This window comes from Acartia tonsa, chromosome 6 (genome assembly GCF_053477335.1).
Source record: "Acartia tonsa isolate MP-2025a chromosome 6, ASM5347733v1, whole genome shotgun sequence".
NCBI lineage: Eukaryota > Metazoa > Arthropoda > Copepoda > Calanoida > Acartiidae > Acartia > Acartia tonsa.
In genome coordinates, this window is record NC_137265.1 from 27,001,977 (window position 1) to 27,026,286 (window position 24,310).

The 24,310-nt window shown below is 31.3% G+C and overlaps 3 long non-coding RNA genes across 3 annotated transcripts; all 3 read left to right on the forward strand.

The window, feature by feature from the left end:
- The first annotated feature begins 6,767 nt into the window (after window positions 1–6,767).
- On the forward strand, window positions 6,768–14,005 carry LOC145323038 (uncharacterized). Its single transcript, XR_013880858.1, has 5 exons — window positions 6,768–6,907; window positions 7,360–7,429; window positions 8,984–9,076; window positions 9,369–9,478; window positions 13,922–14,005. It is a non-coding gene; the product is annotated as an uncharacterized LOC145323038 (long non-coding RNA).
- A 458-nt stretch (window positions 14,006–14,463) lies between these two features.
- Window positions 14,464–17,387, forward strand: LOC145323436 (uncharacterized). The gene is made up of 3 exons (XR_013880978.1): window positions 14,464–14,539; window positions 16,341–16,472; window positions 17,346–17,387. It is a non-coding gene; the product is annotated as an uncharacterized LOC145323436 (long non-coding RNA).
- Window positions 17,388–17,824: 437 nt separating this feature from the next.
- LOC145322247 (uncharacterized) lies at window positions 17,825–23,949 on the forward strand. The gene is made up of 5 exons (XR_013880581.1): window positions 17,825–17,915; window positions 18,162–18,268; window positions 18,349–18,402; window positions 23,669–23,743; window positions 23,836–23,949. It is a non-coding gene; the product is annotated as an uncharacterized LOC145322247 (long non-coding RNA).
- Window positions 23,950–24,310: the final 361 nt, after the last annotated feature.

Sequence of the window (24,310 nt, forward strand, 5' to 3'; positions counted from 1 at the left end):
ACTGTTTCTCTGGCCTCCACCTTACTCATCAAGAACTCAAGCTTTCTCGGAAAAAAAGAAAGCCTTTACAGAATATGTAAATGTGGTTTTTTATTTTAAGCGAGGCTTTTCTATAATTAAGAATTTTTCATACGTTCGCCCTTACGTAATGGTAAGCTGTTTTCGTTAATCTAAGCATGTTAGAACTGCCCTATAAACTTCAAACTTTACTCTCATGTTGTTCTTCTTGTGCTTCACAACTTATGAATGTTGTAATATTTGTATTTAGGATACCTATATGATAATTCATAATTGTCTGATTGTTTAAATATGTCATGCATTTGTTTTTATAAGATACATATGATTCAAATCCTATGCGAACGAGGTAGTTTTTGGGCACCAAATCTTCATCTACCGCGGCGGCTGGCAGCTACCAAGTACAAGTACGCCGAAATTTATATTTCGATTATTCTAATATAAAATTTACATAAAAATAAATATTTTTTGTAAAAAAAAATGTTCTTCTAGCTTCATAAGTAAGAAAAGTAGAGCACTTTAAAATTTGTAAGGAAAAAGGACCTAAAAACAAAGATTGTTAAATAAAAGGGCAAAGAAACAAAATATCGATTTGATTAATAGTTGAAATTTTGTAACAAACAGGGGACATAAACACAATTGTTTTACCCGTTGTTGTTGTTTGTCGCCATGATTCTCTGAAGTTCGTACTCAGATGCACACGGAGATTGGTTGTGAGAATCCTTTGGCCAATCTTATATTGGTAAGCTTCGCGCAAGTGTATTTTATGTTACATTACATGCTGACCCGCAATTCTCATGAAGGCTACTTAATTATTACATCATACTGGTCTAGAGTTTTGGTAGGTGTTACATATCAAGCCACCCTAATTAATGGCCTTTTCATATGAATTAGGAGTATGGACGAGGAACATGATTTAAATTGCTTGATAAGTAGAATCCTAACTTTGGGATGGTTGCGTGAACATATTCTGACAAATTCCGACTGCATTTGTAAACCGAGTGTAAAGTCTATGAGGGTACTTGTGCTTGGATTTCCCCAACCATAGCGTAATGCGCTATTTCCTATACTATGGGACAGCTGTCTAGCTCTAATAAAGTCCGGAAAGCGGCCCGACTGCTACCCAATTATATTGCCGAGTTGTTCTTACACTATGTTCTTTTTTGTCCAATTCACTGATTGGAAATCTACATCTTTTGGTGTCTCTCTGTCTGTACATCTTCCAACACACTAAAGCCTAGGCGTAAAGTTTTAGTAAAAATGGCGATTTTTAAGTGATAAACAGATTTTTAAAAGTTTGGGTTTACCTATTGAAAGGGGAGATTACTCATAATTATTGAAGGGGGGTGGACAAACCAATCGAACCTCTATTTTGGCAAAGCCACTAGTCTAAACATACAATATTGAGTTTTGTAATTTTTTTAAATTTTAGATTAACAGGGTTAAAAACAACTTGTTGATTGATCAATATTGCTAGAAGTAAATATTCCCCTTTTATACATAATGTTTAGTTTAGTAGTAAAAGTAGAAGCAAAATATTACAAAGTAATATACTAAAATAATTATTATTTATTAGAGTTTTAAATTAGAGTATTAAATCTCATCAGCAATTTCATAGGAACGGGAAGGGTTAGGCTTACATATTAGGCTAATAGACCAGGGAATAGGGTTTGTATATACCATCATATAGTCTACAAAGATTCTAATGTTTCCATTATGGGATTTTTTTGGGGGGGGATTAATTTTTATGTTTTATATAAAAAAAGCAGTTGAGTAGCTACTAAATATATAACTAAAAGTGCTTGATTTTATTTTTGCATGTGCTTGATTTAATTTTTGCATGTAGTTATATAATTGATATCACTAAAATTTTTAATTAACACTCTGGAAAATACTAAGAAGTTATGGTATACCTGAAAAGATGATAATTATGATAACTAAATTTTATGATAACTTCCAAGCCTGTGTTTCAGTTGGAAACAATAAGACATCTGATTTTTTCAAAATAAGCACTGGAGTTAGACAGGGATGCATTTTATCACCTATTCTATTTATATTGGTCATTGACTGGGTGATGAAGAAAACCACCGAGGACAAAAAACGTGGTCTCCAGCTGGGCATACTAGGACACATAGAAGATCTGGACTTTGCTGATGACCTGGCACTGATTTCAGAAACAATCAAACATCTACAAGCTAAGACAGATAGACTAGTCAAATATGCAGGACTAGTCGGGCTCTTTGTTAATGTCAAGAAGACCGAAATTATGAATATACCTACAAACCCTGATCAAAGTATAACAATAAATGGTGAACAATTGAAACAAAGTAACAAATTCACCTATCTGGGGAGTGTTATCAGCAGTGAAGATGGCTCAAAAGCTGATATTAAAAACAGGATTGATAAGGCTAGGGTTGCTTTCAACAGCCTACACAAGGTTTGGAATTCAAAGAAACTTGTTCTGAAAACAAAAATCAGACTTTACAATAGTAATGTGAAATCAGTTCTTCTTTATGGGGCTGAATGCTGGAGAACTGTGAAAACTGAAACAAAACGACTTAATGCATTTCATAATAGCTGCCTAAAAAGAATTTGCAAAATATTTTGGCCAAACAAAATATCAAACATTGAACTGTATGCCAAGACCAAGTGCAATAGTATTGAAGCAGAAGTGAAATATAAAAGACTAAGATGGCTAGGACATGTGCTCAGAATGGAACATAGCAGGATTCCAAAAAAGTGCTTAAAATGGAACCCTAACACTGGTAAACGTAAACAGGGACGACCAAAAATGACCTGGAGGCAGAGCACTGAAAAAGACCTCTTTAACTTAGAATTAACATGGGGAGAAGCTGAAAATCATGCCAAGGACAGGACATCATGGAGGAACAGGGTGGCCGTATTCTCTGGACTACAGAGTCCAAAAGAGAGACGCGCCTGATGATGAATATTTTTAATTTCATCTTTGCGTGTTTTGAACGTATGTGGTCTTTTTCAGCTTAAAATGATTGTAAATAGTGTCACTTTAAGTGCATATATTCCAACTAAAGAACAAATAAGGTGATACATATTTTTACAAAGGCAATGTAAAGTTTATGCTGTGATAATTTTCTTAGCGTATAAAAATAATAGTGACAAAGCAAACAAGAGAAAAACTGAGCATAACGACAGGAAAAATAATTTTGATATTATTATTAGACAAAGAAGCATCAAAAATTAAAAAAATAATATGTGAAAATTAAAAATAAAGCTACTCGTCCTTTTATCTATGAACACAAAAATCCATCAGAACAATGGACAGCTATTCGAATTAAAAAGTAGCTTCGCTACTAAAAGACAAAAAGAGCTTATTTCCACTATGAAAATTTTATAAACTCTAGAGCACTACAGACAGACAGACAAACGTACAGAGTAATTTAAAAAGTAGATGCGTCTTAGATTTTGATTAGGAAAACCTCCACAAAAAACAGCCGTCTATCTACAATATCAGATAAGAGAAGGACTGTCCAAGAAAAAATATAAATTAATAATTTTAAAACTTATTTTAATATTTCAGAACTGAATTGTTGCCTGGCATTGTTTCCGAAAATCTTGACTGGCAAGATAGAAATGGATTAGAAAATAAGCCACAAACATTATATTTTATGGCTATAAAGGTAAAATGGAAATTCACAGAACAATTTTTTGATAACAACTAATAGCAAAAGCAATTCTGTCATACATATTGCAACAAACAATTATTCATTATCATTGAAATTTCTATGTTTAGTTTTACCCACAAATTTCCATCAGGGCTTGTCACTTAAATTGTCCTAATCTTTTTAATAAAAATCTAATAAACGGATAATTTATATCTTTTAAACCTAGAATCTTAACAAGCTACTAAAATCGTAACCTAACAAGATTATCAATTTTTAAAAATAAAATTTTATTCATTTTATCCACTCTAAAGTTTTGAAATGAAACAATATCAGTGGCGACATATCCTATTTATCTTTAATGTGTTATAAAGTGTATGGCTGCAAATTTTTGTCGAAAACCATGGTTGGGAAAAACATTAACAGGACAGCACAGGTAATATTTACATAATTTATTTAGTAATAGATTAATCATTTAAAGCAGGTAAACTTATTTACACTACAAACTCACACTTACCTTATATTTTAAATTCTAAAATAGAAAAAAACTTGTCTGTTGAATAAAGGTTTACCGACCTATGATTTTTCATAAGTCAATATTCTATGCTTTTTAAAAGCGAAGCTTTTTTTTATCTAAGCATCTTTAGAGTCCGTTATTATTTGACTAAGATATTTTCTAATTATTTTGCCCCTGATATCTTTATTAATTCAGAGACCGCTTGTTGGAGAATATAAGTCCTGATGAAGATTTGGTTTTAGCATTTACATGGCTTGAAGATAATCCTTCTTATTGGAGGCACTTATATTTTATGATTAAAATTATATGAGAAAAAGTAGAAAGAACAAGACCGAAAACGCCCATAATCTATGTATCCAAATGTAGATATGGGAACAAAATTAAAAGTAAAAATAAACGATCATAATGCTTTAATAAAATGTAATAAATTACAAGAAAATTGATTTAACGTTCTTCACATTTTGCCAATTTGTAGCTGGCTATAAGATGTAACTAGTCAATACAAAGCTTAAAATTCGAATAATAAAAGCCTGAACTATTTACAAAATAAAACAATCATTACATACTTTCATACATAGTTACAGTCAAAGTGAGAGCTTTAGTGGTTAATCATCAAGTCAACAATTATATATATACTCAACAAAAATATGAAAGTTACATACATGTTGAGGAAGATTAAGCTTTCTAGAACTTGCTTTGCTTTCAAGAATCAGCCTTCATTCTCAACAAGCAGAGAAATATAATAGAAAAAAATAAATAAATAAATTTCTCCTACAGAAATCAAATGTCCTCTATAACATTACAGACCAACGGACGAAGTGAGTTTTTGCTTAGATATTTATTAAATCGGCGGCGGATCTTTATGAAATTTTAATACGTCATGTAGACATGTAAGAAAAGCTTAAGTTCTAAATTTAAAGTCTTTAAGTCAAAAATTGCGGCCACATAAAGCTTTCAAAGATTTCTGAAGACCTGGAGGATCATACCTGAAACCTGAAATTGACTTGAACATCTATATTTTATATAATATTACTACTAGAGGATATTTATTATTTTGGTAAGATAAAATGCTTTGTTTAATATTCTTTCTCTTCACCTCAGTTATGTGTCATACCCATATTTAAAGAGTCACTGAGTTATAGCCCTCTATCTTTCACACACAAAAAATGAGATAGAAAAGAACGGAGGGGTAGGGAGGCGTTCAATGCCCCCCCCCCCCCCCCCCCGACTGTATTGAAAATAATAACAGTGATATTGGGATAAGGCAGTTGTTAATTAAAATGATATACCCTTATCTTTCCCCAATATATGTCAGCTACCAAAGCAAAGTTTCAAAAGAAAATGAATAGCCTTACGATATTTAATCATTCATATTATTCCATACATTTTTTTTATCAAACATATCACACACCCATATGTTTACATCAATTATATACTAAATGTAGAAAGCGTTAGTAGCAAAATATGAATCATACAATTTTGGGAGAAACAGAAACAGTCATAATTTCTTAAAAGAAAATGGATCTTATATGTTATACACAGTAAATTAGAAATATTCGCGAATAGTAAGCTGCAGAGTACATGATGAATGGTCAAATCAATAATCATACATTATTGTAATCTATCTTTGATATGACATATACACTAAAAATTAATAATACATCACTGTTGGGAGGCCAGATGAAAAAAGTTTATTTTAGTGTTAGGCAAAAATGACTTAGCAATTTTATCAGTAAGTATGTAGGTCTAATAACACCCTTTGCTAATTTTAAAATCCAACTAAATCTAATTTTTGAAATATTTAAGTGTGGAAATTTTAAGTTTCAATTTCATCCCCTAAGAGCTTACACTCATCCATAATATTAAAAACAATTATTCATACTTTTCAATTCTTTACAACTTTGCTTTTATGAAGTCTTTCATCAAACAACTCTATATATGATTTATTTAATGCTGAATTTTTGTGACCTTAGCAAAGCAACTGATAAAAATGGCCATTGATTAACTCCACTCAGGAGTGGTTTTATGAAGAACTTTATGAAAGCAAACTTGTTCAAAATTTAATCTTTGCTTTTCTTGTCACGATTGTGTGGTAACTACTGGGGGATGAAAATTGAACTTAAAATTTTCAAATATAATTTTCTCAAAAATTAGATTTAGTTGGAATTTAAAATTAACAAAGGGTGTTATTAGACCTACTTACTGATACAATTGCAAAGTAATTTTTGCCTTACACTAAAAAAAACTTTTTTCTTCTGGCCTCCCAAAAGTGGCATGTAATGTATAACTGTCAAGAGACAGAATGAGATAACCAAAGCTTTAAAGAACACGCTTTAGATTAGAAATAATAGTTTTTGAAAGCATAGTTAAAAACGAAGACCAATAAATCGGGTAAGGACAGTAAGCCTGAACGAAAATTCCAACTAACATGCATATATTAACGATAAGAGCTAAGCGTCACAGACGGGTCAACCATAAATATAGAAAGGCTTTGCTTTTAACAAAATTCCGTTTAAATTAATGTTTTCTTAAAAAGAATGTAAATTTTGTTTTCAAATGGATTTATCTTATTAGTGCCAAATTTAGACGAAGAGCAAAAAAGCACCTACGAGCTCCTGATGTAAGCCAACATGGAGGAAGTTGGAAGCGTTTGTGTGTTGAAAATGCTATTACCAGCCTAATTGAAAAGTTCCGCCCTAAGGATACAGAGTATGATGATATCAAATCTCTTTGCTCAGTGAGTTTTATATTCAATGTTTGTTATAAAATATTTTCGCTCAGTCTCTACCTATTTGTAGTATTTAATTAAGGCATTATTAGAAGCTAGGCTGTCAGCTACAACATAGCTAATTTTTGGAGAAGATTTTCTTGACTATTAGGTTTCTACTACGTGACTCACTTGGTCCGTCAGTCTGTTTTTATTGAACAAGAGGAGATTTAATTTCTCTATGGTTGCACAACTACTCTAGAAGTAACTTTGTCCATCATCGGTCTATCTTTACTGCTAATAATCCAAGACATTGATGTACTTATTAGCAAAATTTGGGGAAATGACTTGGTTCGTAAACAGACGTAACTATTTACTATGCACAGCTAGGACTTGCAGAATTGGGTAGTGGATTCAAAATATAAAATGAAAGAACCCACTAAATATATATTTGTGAAAGTAATTACAAATATTCTCTAAAGAAAGTTGGTAGTATTGTGAGAAGCCTAAGAACAAGCGAACTTCAACCTCCAGAAGTAATGGTAGAAGCAGGTAAAATTTTAGTTTTTGATATCTTGTAAAGTAGATTCGCTCGATGCACTTCGAATGACGATTGATGACGGAATTTTTAACGTTTTTTTGCTGGTCTCATTTTTGGTAAGAAGGCGTTGATTTATCAAAATCACTCTAAAGTACTTTTTTTAGGCCATTTAATTTACTAAATTTCATATAAAGTAAAATTTTTTGTGCATCTAACCTATTTTTGTCAAAAGGAACTTCAAATGAATGTGATTTATGTTTCTTTTATTACTAATGTTATATCAATTATTAATATTATATTCACTTCATTTTCTTGTTTTAACAATTGAAATCCATCTTGACGAAAAACGGTTAGATGCACAAAAAATTTTACTTTACATTAAAAACTTGAGAACGGCAAAAAACGTCAAAAATTCCGCCTTTAACGGTGAATATCGGCAAAACGGTTCGCTGGAGGCGGTTAATGTTTAAATAACAAATGATGTGCCTTAAAAAGTTATACAAAAATGAAGAAATAGTCTATGGCCCTAAAACGACTCCTTACCCCCAAAAAGGGGCAAAAACCACCATTTAAAAAAAAACATGCACAGGGTGTCCCAAAAGTGTGTAAATTTGTAAAATAGGCAAATATTATTGTTATTAGTCAAAATCTGTATCTATATGACAGTCTTAGGTAACTTAAAAAAAAAATAAAAAAGATTTTCCAATTGGAAAAGAAATGACAGGGTGTCCAAAAAATAAAAAAATTTTATCTGTAAGAAAACACTATGGCCTAACATACTTAGATACTTTATTGACTAATTTGAAAAATATAATCAATTTGGACCAATTTTTAGATATACAGACGCAAAAATCACTTTTACAGGGTGTTTCAAAAATTTCTCAGGTGTCTAAATATGGAGTAACCACGCCAAATTTACTTGGTATGTGCTCTAAAATGGATGATATCCACTCTCAAGGCGAGAAATGGGCAAAATTCAAAAAACGTGTTTTGACATTTTTGTTGGGACACCCTGTAATTCATGGTTTTTTGTGATTTTAAAGACGATTTCTATGATGTACCCGTCTGGGTGATTAATTTGATATATAAAACATGTATGTAAGTTAAAATTAATGTAAAAATTTTAAACTTGAAAATCACGAAAAAATGCCTTTTTTTTCATTGTGAAAACACCACAGTGAGAAAATGCGCGAAAAATCGGACTTTAAACGGATTAAAAAGGTTAAAAATCACCCAGCTCTTTGTTTTATGACCAAATGAAGGGGACTGGAAGTTTTTATCAAAATTTGAGACCTCATGCAGAAAAATGTTTTTTTTGTAAATATTGAGCCTACAGTCACAGTCATTTTTTTGCTTTGCATTCACGATTGCAGTTGGGTGTGACGGATAATATGGATACTTCGCCCTCCAATAAGTGAATATCAGCAATGGAAAACCGCCCAGAACTATAGAGTTTTTCAGCTTTTATATAATCATATATTTGAAAATATATGACTATAACGCCTGTGTTCCAAGTTTTTTTTATTTCTCACAACTATTTCATTAAAAAAATATTATTTATTTAGGACAACCAGATGTTTCTGCCTTACCACTGACCTTGTCACCTCCCAGTACACCGAATCATTCTGAGCAATCTGAAAGTACAAATGAACAAAGATGTAAGTTGCTTAATTTTTAAGAAAATTGCTGTGTGTGCACAAAAAAGAAGTTTTAATAAGTAGTGAAGCAAAGAACATATGTTGTGCTAAGATTATATGTAATAAGACTTAGATCAGAAATAATAGTAATTTTGAAGATCCTATTTTGTAGCGTTTATCAAAACGTACTTGAGCCAAGACATATAAAATTTGTCGAAATAGATAAAAGTAAATATACCCTCTAGAGGCAAATAAGTCACCCATCTGAAGAAATTCCTATATTTTTATTCGATTATAATGCTTTTTTATTTAGCTGAGAGTCCAATCCATATAATTGACATGGAGTTACCAGCCAATCATGTAGATTTTTCACAAATCATTCCTTTTTTTCCTGATTTAGAAGAAATACATCTTTGTTACAAGGTTAGATTATAACTTTTTTTTTTAAATAAATATAAAAACTCGGTAGCACAATCAATTGTGGTAACCCGAGCTGCGGGTTAACAAGTTCTTCGCAGTGGACGGATGGGTGTCGGACAACCGAATGACGTAGTGGCCATATTCAAACCTTCACTATAGATGAGCTTTGTTCTAATACCACAAAATAACAAGGAATAGTATTTACAAGAGTGTATCGTGTTCAGAGGTTATAACAGTTCTAACTACACGCTTTTCCTCAACAGTTTAGCGGATTTAAAACCAACATGCAACAAGCGGTAAATGGATCCTATAAATAGACATATTTGCTGAATCAAAACTGGTTTTACCTAAATTGTATCTGCTTCTTATTCGGGTTTAGAGGCTTTCAAAGATTTTAAATAAAAATGTGTGGGTATTTGACTTTAAAATAGCCTTTAAAATGGCCTTTAACCTAAAAACATCTTATGGTTTGTGGCTTGTTACTATTATTTTGTCATATTTGTTGAGGCTTTAAAACAATATTTCTTAAGACAATTCAACACTGCATATTTAGGATGTAACAGTGGTAATTCTATGCATTATTAGTGATATAAAAAGTCATATTAAAAAAAAAACAATTATATTTTAATTCTAATTGTTCAGATACATAGCCACTTATTACACAAAAGTATAATTTTTCTGTTGTAAACCATTTTGAACTTTATATGGATAAAATAATTGATGTAATGAAAAAGTTACATTAAACATTAATCAAAAAAATAAAATTAATTTCTTTAAAGTTATTACAGTAAATACTTTTTAAATTTTCTATGAATTGATTCAAATTTGGCGAAAATGTATTTATTTTGTCTATAGCTGATTGAGTTCTACGCTCTAGGAAAGCTTCACATAGGTCCCATGATGGGTTCAGGCTATTTGATTTTTAGATTTAAGACTCAGGATGATTTTATGCCTTATCCCTTAGAAAACAGACTAACTAGATGCTAGGGGCACAATCGTTTTTTTAAGCGAAGCTTTTCTATAATTCTTTTTTTCAAAATGTGATTATAATCTAGAAAGGTCAAAGATTTTACTTTTACAAACTAATAAAGGTTAGTGTTTAGGTTAAATTAGAAAATCTATAATCTCATAACTAATGCTTAATTTTAAAAGAAAAGCTTTTCTATACTCAGGGTTTGTCTGTCTGTCCATAATGGATAGCTCTTATTGTTAATTAAGGCATTTTATAATTGTCCTATTGATTTCATACTTGGCATGGTTATTCCTGTAGTAGTAAGGTACGATTTAGAAAGCATAGCAATTCTACAATTGTTGTCTATCTAATTTTAAAAAATCAATTTTAAACATTTTTGTAATTCCTACTAAATACAACTAGGTTAAAGCATATCTATAATCAAGTCCTAAAAAAGTAGGAATGTTCTTGAACAGTATCCTTACTTACACATATATAATATATATATATGCTTATTCAATTATGATACTCTACAATTGTTAATATTTGTTTCAAAGTTTCACTTTTATGGATATTGTCATCTTTGATGTTATATAAAATTCAATTACCTAAAATCATATGTTTTATGTAAACAAGGATGACAACATCCATAAAAGCGAAGCACTGAAGCGGTAGGACAAACGGACATTACAACTTATATAGTGTTAGAACTGAAAAATCAGAATATAAATGTATAAGAGTCGAAGCAAAATTATAAGTAAATTTGTTGAAAAACTGCTTGATACAGGATAATGTTTATGGACATACTTACATTTTTAAGACTTCTTGATTATAAAGTTGCTTCGCTTATAACATTATGCTTTGCTGTCCCAGGAATCAACATACCGAAAATCAGATCAATCGGATGATTAGATCACATATAAATTTGTTGTTAAAAAAGTAAAGAAATCAACATGTTTAAAATGAATGTACGGACATTCTTGTAATCTTGTAGTTGCTACGGTTTCTAAATCGTAACTAACTTCTAAAGGAATCACCATGCAAAGTTTGAAATCGATAGGGCAATTCTAACATGCCTAAATTAACGAAAAAATCTATCTCTCTGTGACAGACGGACGGATGTACTGACGGACCGACTCTAATTATAGAAAAGCTTCGCTTTTAAAAAGTATAACTATTTAATGCATAATGAACTATTCAGTTATTAACTTATTTATAACAGTCCTTTGATATCAATTAAATGTTTTTACTTTCTAAGTTTAGATTTCAAGGTAATTTGAAGAAAAAATGCATTAATTAAAGATAGAAGGTACCGCCATTGACAATTTTATCAGTTAAAATTAATTTATCAGGAAAAGCGTGACTACACAATTATCAGGATAGTAGATATACAATAAATATTGGATACAACATGATAATCAGATACTACATATACATATGAACAAGTATATTTCTAGGGTGTCAGAACCCCTATCCCTTCCTGCCAATTTTACAGACTTCATTGCACAATGTAATTTTTTAAATATTAGATGGTTAAAAGGGTCATGGTAGGGGTAAAAAACAGCATCAGCATATTATAAAAAAATATCAAGATTTAATTTTAATAAAAATAAAACAATCTATGACAAAATAAAGAAACCATTTAAAATAAAAATAACACAATCAATGTTGACAAAACAATCATTTAATGAAATTAAACATATAAAAATTGGACGAAACAACCTTTTGCCTTGTCGGATTAGGCCCCGATGGGCAAGATGACCTAACTTTGAATGACCTAATCTATTATCAAAATAAAAATAAAAACGAAAACCTATTCTTAAGAATTACTTTATTAATTAAAAGTGTTAACCTTGAAATCGATAGGCTAAAAATAATAAACATAATTAATAAATCATCAAAAATATTATACATTTTAATAAAAAATATAATCAAGAGCATAGGCGTCCAAGGGGGGGGTAATGGGGCGATTACCCCCCCCCCCCCCCATTTAAAATTTACCCCTACCCTGGGGTGCCGTAGGCACCCCCAACCATTTAGGAGTGGGTATTTACCCCCCCAAACAATTTTGGGGGGGTAAGCCCCCCCCAAAATAGAAAACCTTTAACAAAAAAAATTTTTGCGCGCTTCGCGCGCATTTTTAATACCAAATTTTTGATAAAATTTAACTTACCCCCCCCAAAAATTTTACCCCGGGGGTAAATTTTGGGGGGGGTAAACAAATTTTACCCCTGCCAACAGATTTCAGGGGGGGTAATTACCCCCCCCCCCCAAAAAAAAATTTTACCCCGGGGGTAAATTTTGGGGGGGGTAAACAAATTTTACCCCTGCCAACAGATTTCAGGGGGGGTAATTACCCCCCCCCCCCAAGTAAATTTTACCCCCGGGGTAAAAATTTTGGGGGGGGTAAAAAAAATTTGCGGCGCGCTTCGCGCGCCATTTTACCCCCCCCAAAACCGAATTACCCCCCCCTTAAAAAAATTATACCCCTCCAAAATAAAAAGCTTGGACGCCCCTGATCAAGAGAATTGTTTATGAAATTTCAACTTATAAGGACTCTACGTTCCTTTTGTGTATTTAAAGCGCGGCATCGCTACAAGTGTTCGTGTTTGCAACAACATATACATAATAAATTTAAATTGTCACTATAATTCAATTACTTATGATATGATTCAAATTATTAATTCCAGGAATATATAAAAATAACACAAGTATAACTCATGTCCCAAACAGACTACAATTTCTTTCGCTAAAGCCAAATGCAATTAAAACAACCAAATATATTCACTAAAAAAATAGGCGGGGAAAATCAATTTCATATCTGCTTAAATTTAAAGAACCTTTGAAATGTAAAAATAAATATTCACCTCGTTTTGCTCAAGTCACAAGAAAGATTGATAATTAGATGTATGCAGTCCGCTGTTCAAAGTAAAATAGAGCTTTAATTTGCTATTATACAGATACAACAAAAAGACAAAGGGCAGTAAATAAAATACCCGCCATAATATTCCATTACTTTTTGCTTTGTGAGGAAGCCTCCGTTGTGAGGTAAGAAAAGGGAAGGCAACAAAACTACATACAGGTGAACTACTCATATGTGAACACCATGCTAAGCCCACATTGGATGAAGGTTGACCACTAAAGTTAGGTTCATTGGCACGAACATCTGGGGAATTTAAAAAGAAGCGTCTTACATAGATTAAATATAAACTAGATTTGCGATAATATTTATATGTTTAATACCACGAATAATTTCATAAGAGATTTAAACAAAAGGCTTTTTTCATGCCAAAATATGCCTGTATATTCTACATAAAAATGCTTCAATTATTGAGTAAATAAAAACAATTAATTAATGCACTTTACTCCATACTAAGTCTACCCATTTTATACTACAATTTTTTGTTGCAAGTGACAATAAACTTTTATTGACACCTGAGCACACTACTCCAGGTAATTTTTTCTTAACTGTTCATGTTACTTTTATTGTTTAGGTGAAAAGATGTGGTGTTAATTTTCGCTGGAATATGTTTGGTCTGACAGAAAAGGAAAATATTATTTCTAAGAACAGTCAATAATCTCATATTTACCGACATCCACCAACTATAAAACAATAGCATGCCTTTGATTTAAACAATAAACATATCATGTTGTGATAAAAGAAAAAAAATTAATGACTTAAGCACAACCCATATATCACAATTTACATAAGTACACAAGTTTTGTTTCTGCCAATTGTACTTTTGTCATGTACAAATATAAAAGCAATCTCTATAATTAATCCTTTGCGTGAGGGTAAAGAAAACTTTTAATAAATTAATTTGTAGCTAACTTTAAGATTCATTTTTACTGTAAACATATTTAAAATTACTTTGAGATATACAAGATAATTTTTAATTCAATGATAAGCTGTCAAACAGCTAACTTTAATGTGTGTAATAGATAAATAGACAAACCTCATTAAATTAGATTTTATTAACTAACTGTATACTCCCTACAAAGTTCAATTAATATCTTGAATTAATATCTCTCTAATAAAGGATGCTGATAGTATATCAACTGGACTTGAAAATTCAAGTAAACTTAAAGTTTTTAGTGTAAGAAATAGCAAGGTAAATTTTAAGATTTTGTTAATATCCTCAATATCCCTCTCTGACAGACCGACTCATACACTGCTTTAATCAGTTATGCTATCAATATCTATATACTTTTTTCAATGAATAGAAAACATATGAAGAGTAGGTAGCATCTTTTTTAAGTTAAAATTTTGGTCCTTTTTTAAGTCAACCCTTTTATAAATTGTCATAAATTATTGTTTCTAAAACTTTTTAGTTGCAAAGCTATTCTACAATGAACTGTATATGTCCCCTAGTGTGTCCGTTCGTTAGTTAGCCAGTCCATCAGTCTGTAACGCATTGGGGAAAATTTGACTTTGATTTAAGATAGATTGCTGATTTTGTGAAGTGACCTTTTTAAAGTGCATCCTGCTTAAAACTTACTTTGAGTGTTGGTCCGTCGGTCAATAAACTTAATTTTTAGTTAATGGTTCATGAGTTTCTATCATTTTTTATCCTTTGTTATCTTTTTTTTTCTTCCTCTTCTTTGTGACCTAAATATAAGCATTTTGTCTCTTTGCAAATCAATAATTTGTTATTGTTTTTTAAATAAAATTGTGGTCTAGCTACATAAATAAATATATTGTGATTTTATCTGTTTTAGAAGAACAGAACACTATATACATCTAAAATTTATATAAATACTTATTGTGCTTGACTAATTTTGGTCCTTTTGAATTAAGTAAAGTATTTGACTCATGAACAAAATATTCTATGACAAATTCCTTGACTCAATGTCAATGTCAAAGTGAGGGTGGAAGACTTAAAAGATAAAAAAGTGCAGATAATTCACTTTACTCCACTTTCCCATAACTTTACTTTTTCCTTCTCTTTTTTTTCCTCCTTCACCTCCTCTACCCTCGCTTCCCCTTCTTGTACTATTTTTAGCTACCTTTCCTATTCAAGAGTCAATTACTTAGAGAATTTTTAAAAAAATATTTATTTGGTTTCTATTATAGATAGACGAATTATTTTGTATAGAATTTTTCTCGTACAATGCGCATCTGCTCTATAAACAACTTGGTCTTTCAGTCTGTCTGAAACGTAGCGTTGTTTTGAATTTCTATGGTGCAAATAAGTTTTCCCCTTTTTCTAGATGAACAGGCTAATTTATATGGTAATTTTGCTAACCATTAAACTAGGGTTGGGCCGGATATCCGGCCGGATATCCGGCCGGATACCGGATATTGAAACTATCCGGCCGGATATCCGGCTCTATAATTTTTTATACTTTTCACCAAAAATCTCTGCTTTTTAAAATCTTAAATGGCTATAATTTTCTTATTATTGAAGGTAGAAGAACATTTTTTCTGAATAAGTTTAACTTTATGTAAATTTATATAAGATTTCTGAAGAAATTTTTTTTTACTACTTTAATATCTGGTAATTTGGCCGGTTATCCGGCCGGATATCCGGTAATTTGGCCGGATAACCGGATATTTGCCGGATATCCGGCGTTGGCCGGATATCCGGCCGGTTACCGGATATCCGGCATTTGAAATCAGCCGGATATCCGGTATCCGGTATCCGGCCAAAAAAGTATCCGGCCCAACCCTACATTAAACATCAACTTTACAAATAAGACGGTCTTTCAATCAATAATGGTCTAAAATACATCAAGATTTATACATGGAATATGTGTTTTCTCATCTGTTCACAAGATGAATTTATTTAGAGATTTGTATGAACACTGAACAACGAAGTGGGGGGAGTTAATTGCAAAAAGTTAAAGATAACAAAATGCAAAAGTAAAACTTTTCGAGTATTTTTGTGTCTTTTAATTTTACAATATTTTTAGATATCTGACTCCTTATTGTATATGATGCTGGATGGCCTGGACAGATTAAAACTTGTCACAACTCTAGATTTTCCAAGTAATAACATTACAGATGAGAGTATTGAAATGCTTACAAAACTGATGACAGTCAAGGTATTAATTAAATTGTTAAAATGTTAATAACAAAAGTAGTCGTCATAGATTATTAAGTACTGTAGTAAACATTAACAAATTGTATTAATTAACTAGCATATAGAATGTTGAAATTTACATAAATCCTATTGTACAATTTCATGAACTTTCCAAACTGAGAAAGGCTAAATATTCAAATGTCGTCATTTAGGGTCATAACACACAAACATGCAATAAAATGTAAACAAATATAATAAATACAAGTAAAATGTATATATATTCAAAATTATATCTTTCCTTTATTACCTACTTTATTTGTCAAATATATCTCATTTCATTTCTTAGTGATAGAAAGTGATTAATAGCAAACAAGGATAACAACATCCATAAGCAGCAAGATTTAATAAAATAGAGTAATAAAAGACAGCCGATCAGAAGGAACATTGTTTACTGTTCGTAAAAATCTTTACAAAAAGATTGTGAATCATTAAATTTTAGATGAAACTGAAACAATCATATTTCCCTAAAAGAATATGCATTTCGAATATAGTATATCTGACATTTCAATGATCATACTTAATACAGCTTAGAAAATTGTCCTCTAGAGAATTCAGACCAATGGACGAAAAAATTATAGATTCATAACAAAAAAGCAATCTATCTCAAACATATGCTAGGCAATTAAAATTTACACTGTGGGACAAATGGGAAGATAGACACTGACAGAGAAAGTGGATTATACTTTTCAACTAAAATAGGGGCTTATTTGGGGACTTTTAAAGGGAAAAAAACCTAAGCTTTATTGTACAAGCTTGGATTGTTTAAAACAGCACCCCTTTATTAATAACTTTTCATTCTATTTTAAGATAATTAATGTTTGTCTATTATTTTTAGAAAATCAGATCTTTAAATCTTTCTCACAACAGGACAGGAATATATCTGAATTTTATAGTTCAATTGTACTTATGATAAGTGTTCCTTATGATAAAGGATATACAAATTTATTACAAATTATCATTGAAAAACAAGACTAAAGATAATTATAACACACAAACATGAAATAAAAAGTAAAATATTACTAATTAATCATATAAATAAAACTTCATTAACTATAAATGTAATCAACAAAGCCATTGCATACTCTCATAAAGGGTGTGCCAAAAAATGCAGACCTTTTTAAAAATTAAAATTGATCGTCCTGTGCCAATGTAGAAAAATGTTATGCATACCGTTACACAGAAATCGTTTTTATATTATGGGTAATTATAAAGTTTAGAAATATCTCATTTTATGTTTTGAATTTTTTTCCATATGCATAAATATCATAGTAAAAACTATCAATATTATGATTAAGATAATATCGATATCAGGATTAAGAGTGAGGGTATCATAGCACTTTCAGCATTTATTTCTAGTGGAAAATCTGTCTTAAAACACCTAAATCTATCTCTAAATTACATCAAGGTAAAAAAATTATGAAACTTAAAACAAAATGTAGCTGGTCCGTTAAGATCTAAACATATGACCGATCAATTTATTCTTTTTAGATAAGCTTCACGAATCTCAGGCTTTTTCATTTCTAAATTTAAGTATCTGGTTGTTTTTTCTGCTAATCTTTCTATCTTTCATTATATAGACCTTAGATACAAATTTTTGGCCAGGTTTACTTTTTTCAGCAAAAATTACTTTAAAAAGATCTCTTAATTACAGGATGATGGATTGGGTGCTCTTATGAAATCACTCGAAAAAGAAAAAGAATTGGAGATGTTAGATTTGTCAGCAAATAAACTAGGAGCAAAAACTGGTTTAGCAGTGAGGTATGAACATATCTTGTGGCATCTATATTTTAATGTAATGTCTAAAGATTATAAAATTAGCTAAAATTTAAATATTTGAGGGATATGATGAAGAAGAACCGAGCCCTTAAGAATCTGAATTTGTCTTGCAACAGGTATATTATTGTAATCGACTTTAAATTGTTCATGAATTATAGTAATTCTTTTTGTAAAGTAGATGTATATTGGTAAAGTTTTTAAATCTACTTAATAACATGCAATTATACAGTCTTAGCTAATTGCAATAATTTGGATACCTAATATAAATAATTCTTATGCAATTCAATTCAAATTTTTATTCCTAAAATATTTTGACAATAATTAGTTGGGCTAAATTCTTAATGAACTCTAACCTTTAACGGAAACTCATTTTAAAGGGCCCTTCTTACCTGTCAATCTTAATACTATCCTTTGAAGCTACATCGTTTTACTTAGTGTATAATGTATCTATGTATTTTAAAGCAAAGCTTTTCTATAATTAGGTCTGTCTGCCCGTTCGTTCGGAATGATTAGCTCTTTACGTTAAATACACATGTTATAAATGATTTATCGATTTCAAACTTTGCATGATGATTCTTATAACAGTTTGGAATTATTTTGAAAGAGTAAAAACTCTATAATCGTTACTAGAAAGTCCGTACGTCCATTTAAAACATTTTTAACAACTTTTTTGTGTGATTTATTTATCGTATTCATCTGATTTTTGGTACAATAATTTCTATTACAACAGGGTAAAATGTTATATGGGAAGCATCTCTATAATCATGTCCTAAAAATGTAAGTATGCCCTTATACAGTATCCTATATTTAAGCAGTTTTGCAACAAATTTACAATTGCAATTATGTTGTTACTTAAACATTTATATTCTGAGCTGGATCTTTAAATCATTTAGTGGTGCGCCAGATCGGGGCGATCCGAATCGGCGCACCTGATACCAATCTTTAAATCAAAATGGCATAGGCGAACCGGCTCACCCGGTGGCTCGGCAGTTACACTAAATGAGTGTAACCACCGCGCCAGATCGGGATGAACCGTATTTAATAAATAAATATTTTTTCAATAAGTTTAATATTTTATTGCAAAACTACCGTGAAAACATTTCTATGATTATTTTTAAAATAAATTATCTATTGTTTTATTATAAAACAATATATAACTTTATAAAATTTTTATATAAAATATCGTACTGACATCGCTAAAGTTATAAAGTTGTACCGGCGCGGATCGGACCGTGGCAAAAATGTTTTAAAAATCAATGTTTATTAGCAGTGGCTTTGGCGTGCCGTCGGCCCACCTCTCTCTAGCGCACCCCGATCCGGTTCACCACTAAAATTTAAATTTAAAGATCCAGCCCTGCTTGTTAGTTCTGACACTCTACAAGTGTTAAATTCGTTTTTCTACAGTTTCAAGCTTCATTTTATGGATTTTGTCATCTTTGTTTGTTACATATTTTCCACGTTGTCATAAAAAGGATGATATCATATCACAAGGACTCTGGCAGGAAATTGACAACTTATTCATACGTACTGTACTAAATCAATCTTTACGTGGACTAATTTAACCAAATTAGGGTTTTTTTTAGGTTTTTTATAATTCATACAACCCCCTTAAGTTATTCATTACAATAGAATACAATTTTAAAATTTATTTACTGTGTAAATATGCATAAATATGACGTTTTTACTGACAATTAGGTTGATTTTTACTCAAAGCATTTTTCTTGTAGACAATAAAATGATTATAACTTTCGTTCTATTTAAGATAAATTGATGAAATAAAAAGTATTTTCAATTTTATTATGCTGAGAAGTCACTTATTGGTTTTAAGAAATAATAAACCCCTTTGAGTTGGGGGGGGGGGGGGCGTTGAGTATCGAAATAATGAAACTAATGTAAATTTCTTTTTATGGTGGGTTTTAATGATTCATATAGCAGCCAAACTGTTTTTAGGCAATACCCCTTTGTCTGTCTGTCCCTCTGTCTGTCTGTTTTTTTGTCTGTCTGTCACTCCACTTGTCAGTCTATCTGTCTAACTGCCTCTTTTTCGGATTTCAATGAATCATCTAGCATAGCCTAATTCTAATTTGTTAATGCCTCAAAAACTGTCTGTCTGTCCGTCTGTCTGTCTATCCCTCCATCTGTCTGATCATTCACAGGTTCTCTATTGGATTTTATTTAATGAATTGTCTATTATGGTCAAACTGTAATTTGATCATTCTTCTTGCCTGTCTGTCTGTCTCGTCTATCTGCTGAGTTTCTACCATTGGTCTAACAGACTGATTTACTTAATTAACCCCTTACGGTCGGGCCCCTTACCGCACCTTAATCAGTCGGGGGGGGGGGGGGGGCGTCCCCCCCCCCCCTATTATCTCAGTTCTTATTAGAGCTAGTAAGCTAAAAAATTTTGTGCAAGTCCCCTTGAGATATTTAAGGTTAAGGATATTTTGCAGTTGTTAGATAAATAGATTTTGTGAAATCTTATTTAGGGCTTCATAAGCATGACATCATTAAAGTTCACCAATAGTTACAATACAGTGTGCATTTTAACATTAATCATGTTCATTGCAATTAAAATCTTACCTCTTACCCATCTGATTTTGACTTAGAGACATAAAAGGGGGACATAACTGAAGCTTTTTTGATGCTGGGGGGGGGGGGGGGGGTTTCTCCAGAACCACTTGATGAACCGTTCAAATTTTTTGGACTTAAGCTTTTAGGGGTATGAACATATTATGGTTTCAAAGTCAACCCCCCTACCCCCACCCCCAAGCCCCCCGGGGCTCAAAACCCACCTAAAAATGAACCTAACCTTAATTTTCTCAGAAACCATTTGACCAATAGGGATGATTTTTTAAACTTAAGCTTTTATGCTTATAAACTAACTTCTAGTTTAGAAGTCACCCCCCTGCAACCAACCCCTAGCCCTCCGGGGCTTTAAAAAATCCTATAAATGAACCTAACCTTATTTTTCTCAGACACCTTTTCACCAATAGGGATGATTTCTTAAACTTAAGCTTTTATGATTATAAACTAACTCCTAGATTATAAGTCACCCCCTTGAAAATAAAGGTTAGGTTCATTTTTATGGTTTTTTTTTATCCCCGGAGGACTAGGGGTTAGCAGCAGGGGGGTGACTTCTATACCAAAAGCTAGTTTATAACCATAAAGGCTTAAGTTTAAGAATTCATCTCTATTGGTCAAATGGTTTCTGAGAAAATTAAGGTTAGGTTCATTTTTAGGGTTTTTTTGAGCCCCGGAGGGCTAGGAGTAGGCGGCAGGGGGGTGACTTCTAAACTAGAAGTTAGTTTATAACCATAAAAGCTTAAGTTTAAGAAATCATCCCTATTGGTCAAATGGTTTCTGAGAAAATTAAGGTTATGTTCATTTTTAGGGGGGTTTTGAGCCCCAGGGGGCTAGGGGATGGGGGTAGGGGGTTGACTTTGAAACCATAAGATGTTCATACCCCTAAAAGCTTAAGTCCAAAAAATTTGCATGGTTCATCAAGTGGTTCCGGAGAAACCCCCCCAGCATCAAAAAAGCTTCAGTTACGTCCCCCTTTTAAACGTAAGATTTTCTTTTATGTCAACATAACATATCTAAATTTCATAGAGATCCGCAGCCGTTTTCCCTGCTGACCGCCTGCTGCGGCCGCTGAAATTTATATTTGATATTTCTAATATAAAATTTACTTAAAGATAAACATTTTCTGTAAAAAAATTGTTCTTCTAGCTTCAAAAATAAGAAAATTACAGCCGTTTAAAATTTTTAAGTAAAAAAGGTTGGTAAATAAAAAGGTGAACTAAGCAAAAATTGACTTTGACTTATAAAAGGTCGGAAATTTATTATCAAACAGGGGACTTGCACAAAAAAGATTTAGCCCTCTAGGTCTAATAGGAACTGAGATAATAGGGGGGGAGCGTTGAACGCCCACCCCATCACCAACCGATTAAGGTGCGGCAAGGGGCCCGACTGTTAAGGGTTAATAATACATATTTAATAATTCATATTAAAATCGATAATACTGTAAAAATTGTTGAATGCTTGTTTCAATAGAAAATTAGATTTAACTAATAATAATGTTGAATCTTGAACCTGGAGATAAACAAATAACCTTGTGTTGCAATAAAAAATAAAAAAAATTATCCAATTTACTTATGAAAAAAAGTGTAATACTGTATCTATAATCTTTTTGTACATAAATGATAATAATATCAGGTTATATTCCATTAATTTATAACCACCTAAATTTTTTGACTTTTACAACTTTTAACAGCTCCCTTTAACCAAAATCAAGGATAGTTTATTTAAGTATGTCACCAAAACTTCATTACATAAGTAATACATTTTTACAAACTTTAAAAAGAGGATTGGGAAATATCTCCCTCCCCAACATTAACTTTAATCACTATTGTAAACAATATCAAAAGTTATAAATATATATCAATCAAGATCTTTAGAGGTATTAACTGTGGTTTAATTACATATGTATGAGAGCTCCTTCTTGTGTCAATCACTTTTATTTACTGATAAAAATTTGTACAGTACAGTTGTACAGAATATTGCAAGATTTTTTTTAGTTAAGTCTGGAAATTAATGATTAATTTATCTAAAAATAGATAGCATAGAATTATCTAAATCAGTGGCTTAATTTTAAACACCCGCCTTAAACACCTCCCCCCCCCCCCACTCTTTATTTTAAGGGGTGTAAATTTATTTCCTTTACACCCCCTTGGAATTTATAGAGGGGTGTATCTGAGGGTGTAGGCTCTTGTCAAGAGGGTGGACATGGGTGGACACCTAGGGAGGTGTATCCATCCCCCTTAATTTTACAAGGGTGGTGTAAACAACCCCTACACCAATCTTTTGCACGCCTTTGATCTTAACTATACTTTTAGTGTACATAAAGTTGTAAATTCAGTAACTATTCTACAAAAATTACCTTCCTAAATTGATATATGATTTTCAGGGTAATCTCCGGTGGACTAAACATTAAAATTTTATGGAAAAAAAGATATCTTTGGAACATGCATGACTTGAAATTATCCCCCCTTTGTACTCAATACGCATTTTTTATTCTAAGTGCGTCAATTTTGCGTTTAAAGATACCCTTAGTTTAAGCATTAATTTCTCCAAAAAATGATGAAAAAAGATAAATTTTTTTTTGATAAAATGATAAAAGTATATGTAAAATGAAATAACCAGCAAAAAAAATTACAAAATTACGTTAAATAGAACGAAAATTAGAGCGTTTTGTGTGCCTTATAAAATGCGTATTTCTCATGAAAATTGTAATGATTTAGTGTGTTGAGTAAAATATTTACAAACTTCCCGCTTTTATAAGAAGCTAGAGTCCTTGTGATATTTGTAGAAATATACATCTAGGCTAGGCAAAGAATGTGGCAAGTTAATAATTCAGGGAGTTCAACAAAATACAACTGTAACAACTTTTGATCTGAGGTAACACTTTTTTCTGATTTATTTCTTTAGTTTTATTTGTTTATTTGATAAATTTGCTAATGTAACAAAATATTTAAAATTATTATTTTAAGGATGACAGAAATTGGAAGAGATATTGAAGCAAAAATTAGCAACTATATTTACAAAAATAATGGTCTCACTTAGTTTATGATTTATGAACTAAAAAAATATCCATTATAATTATGTTTTATATTCCAATAAATTATCATTTAGGATTTTGCTGCTTTCAGTTTTACAGTTCATCCACAATTTTCTTTGTCACTTTGTGACATTAATTTGTAAATTTCATAAAATGTTCAAATCATGTTTGTTTATTTATCAATTATAGCTTACAAGAATAACACTGTAACTGTAATAGAACCTTCTAAATATTGTACTCTTATATTTAGATATCTGTACTGTATAAACGCATAAATAGTAAAAAAAAGAAATAAAAAGTGTTCGACCGCCATGGATGTTTCAGTTAATAATGCTCCATAATTGTTGGAATAAGAGCCAAGAAAATCACGTTTCTCCATTTTTTAACGGACAGACTTACATTTCGAA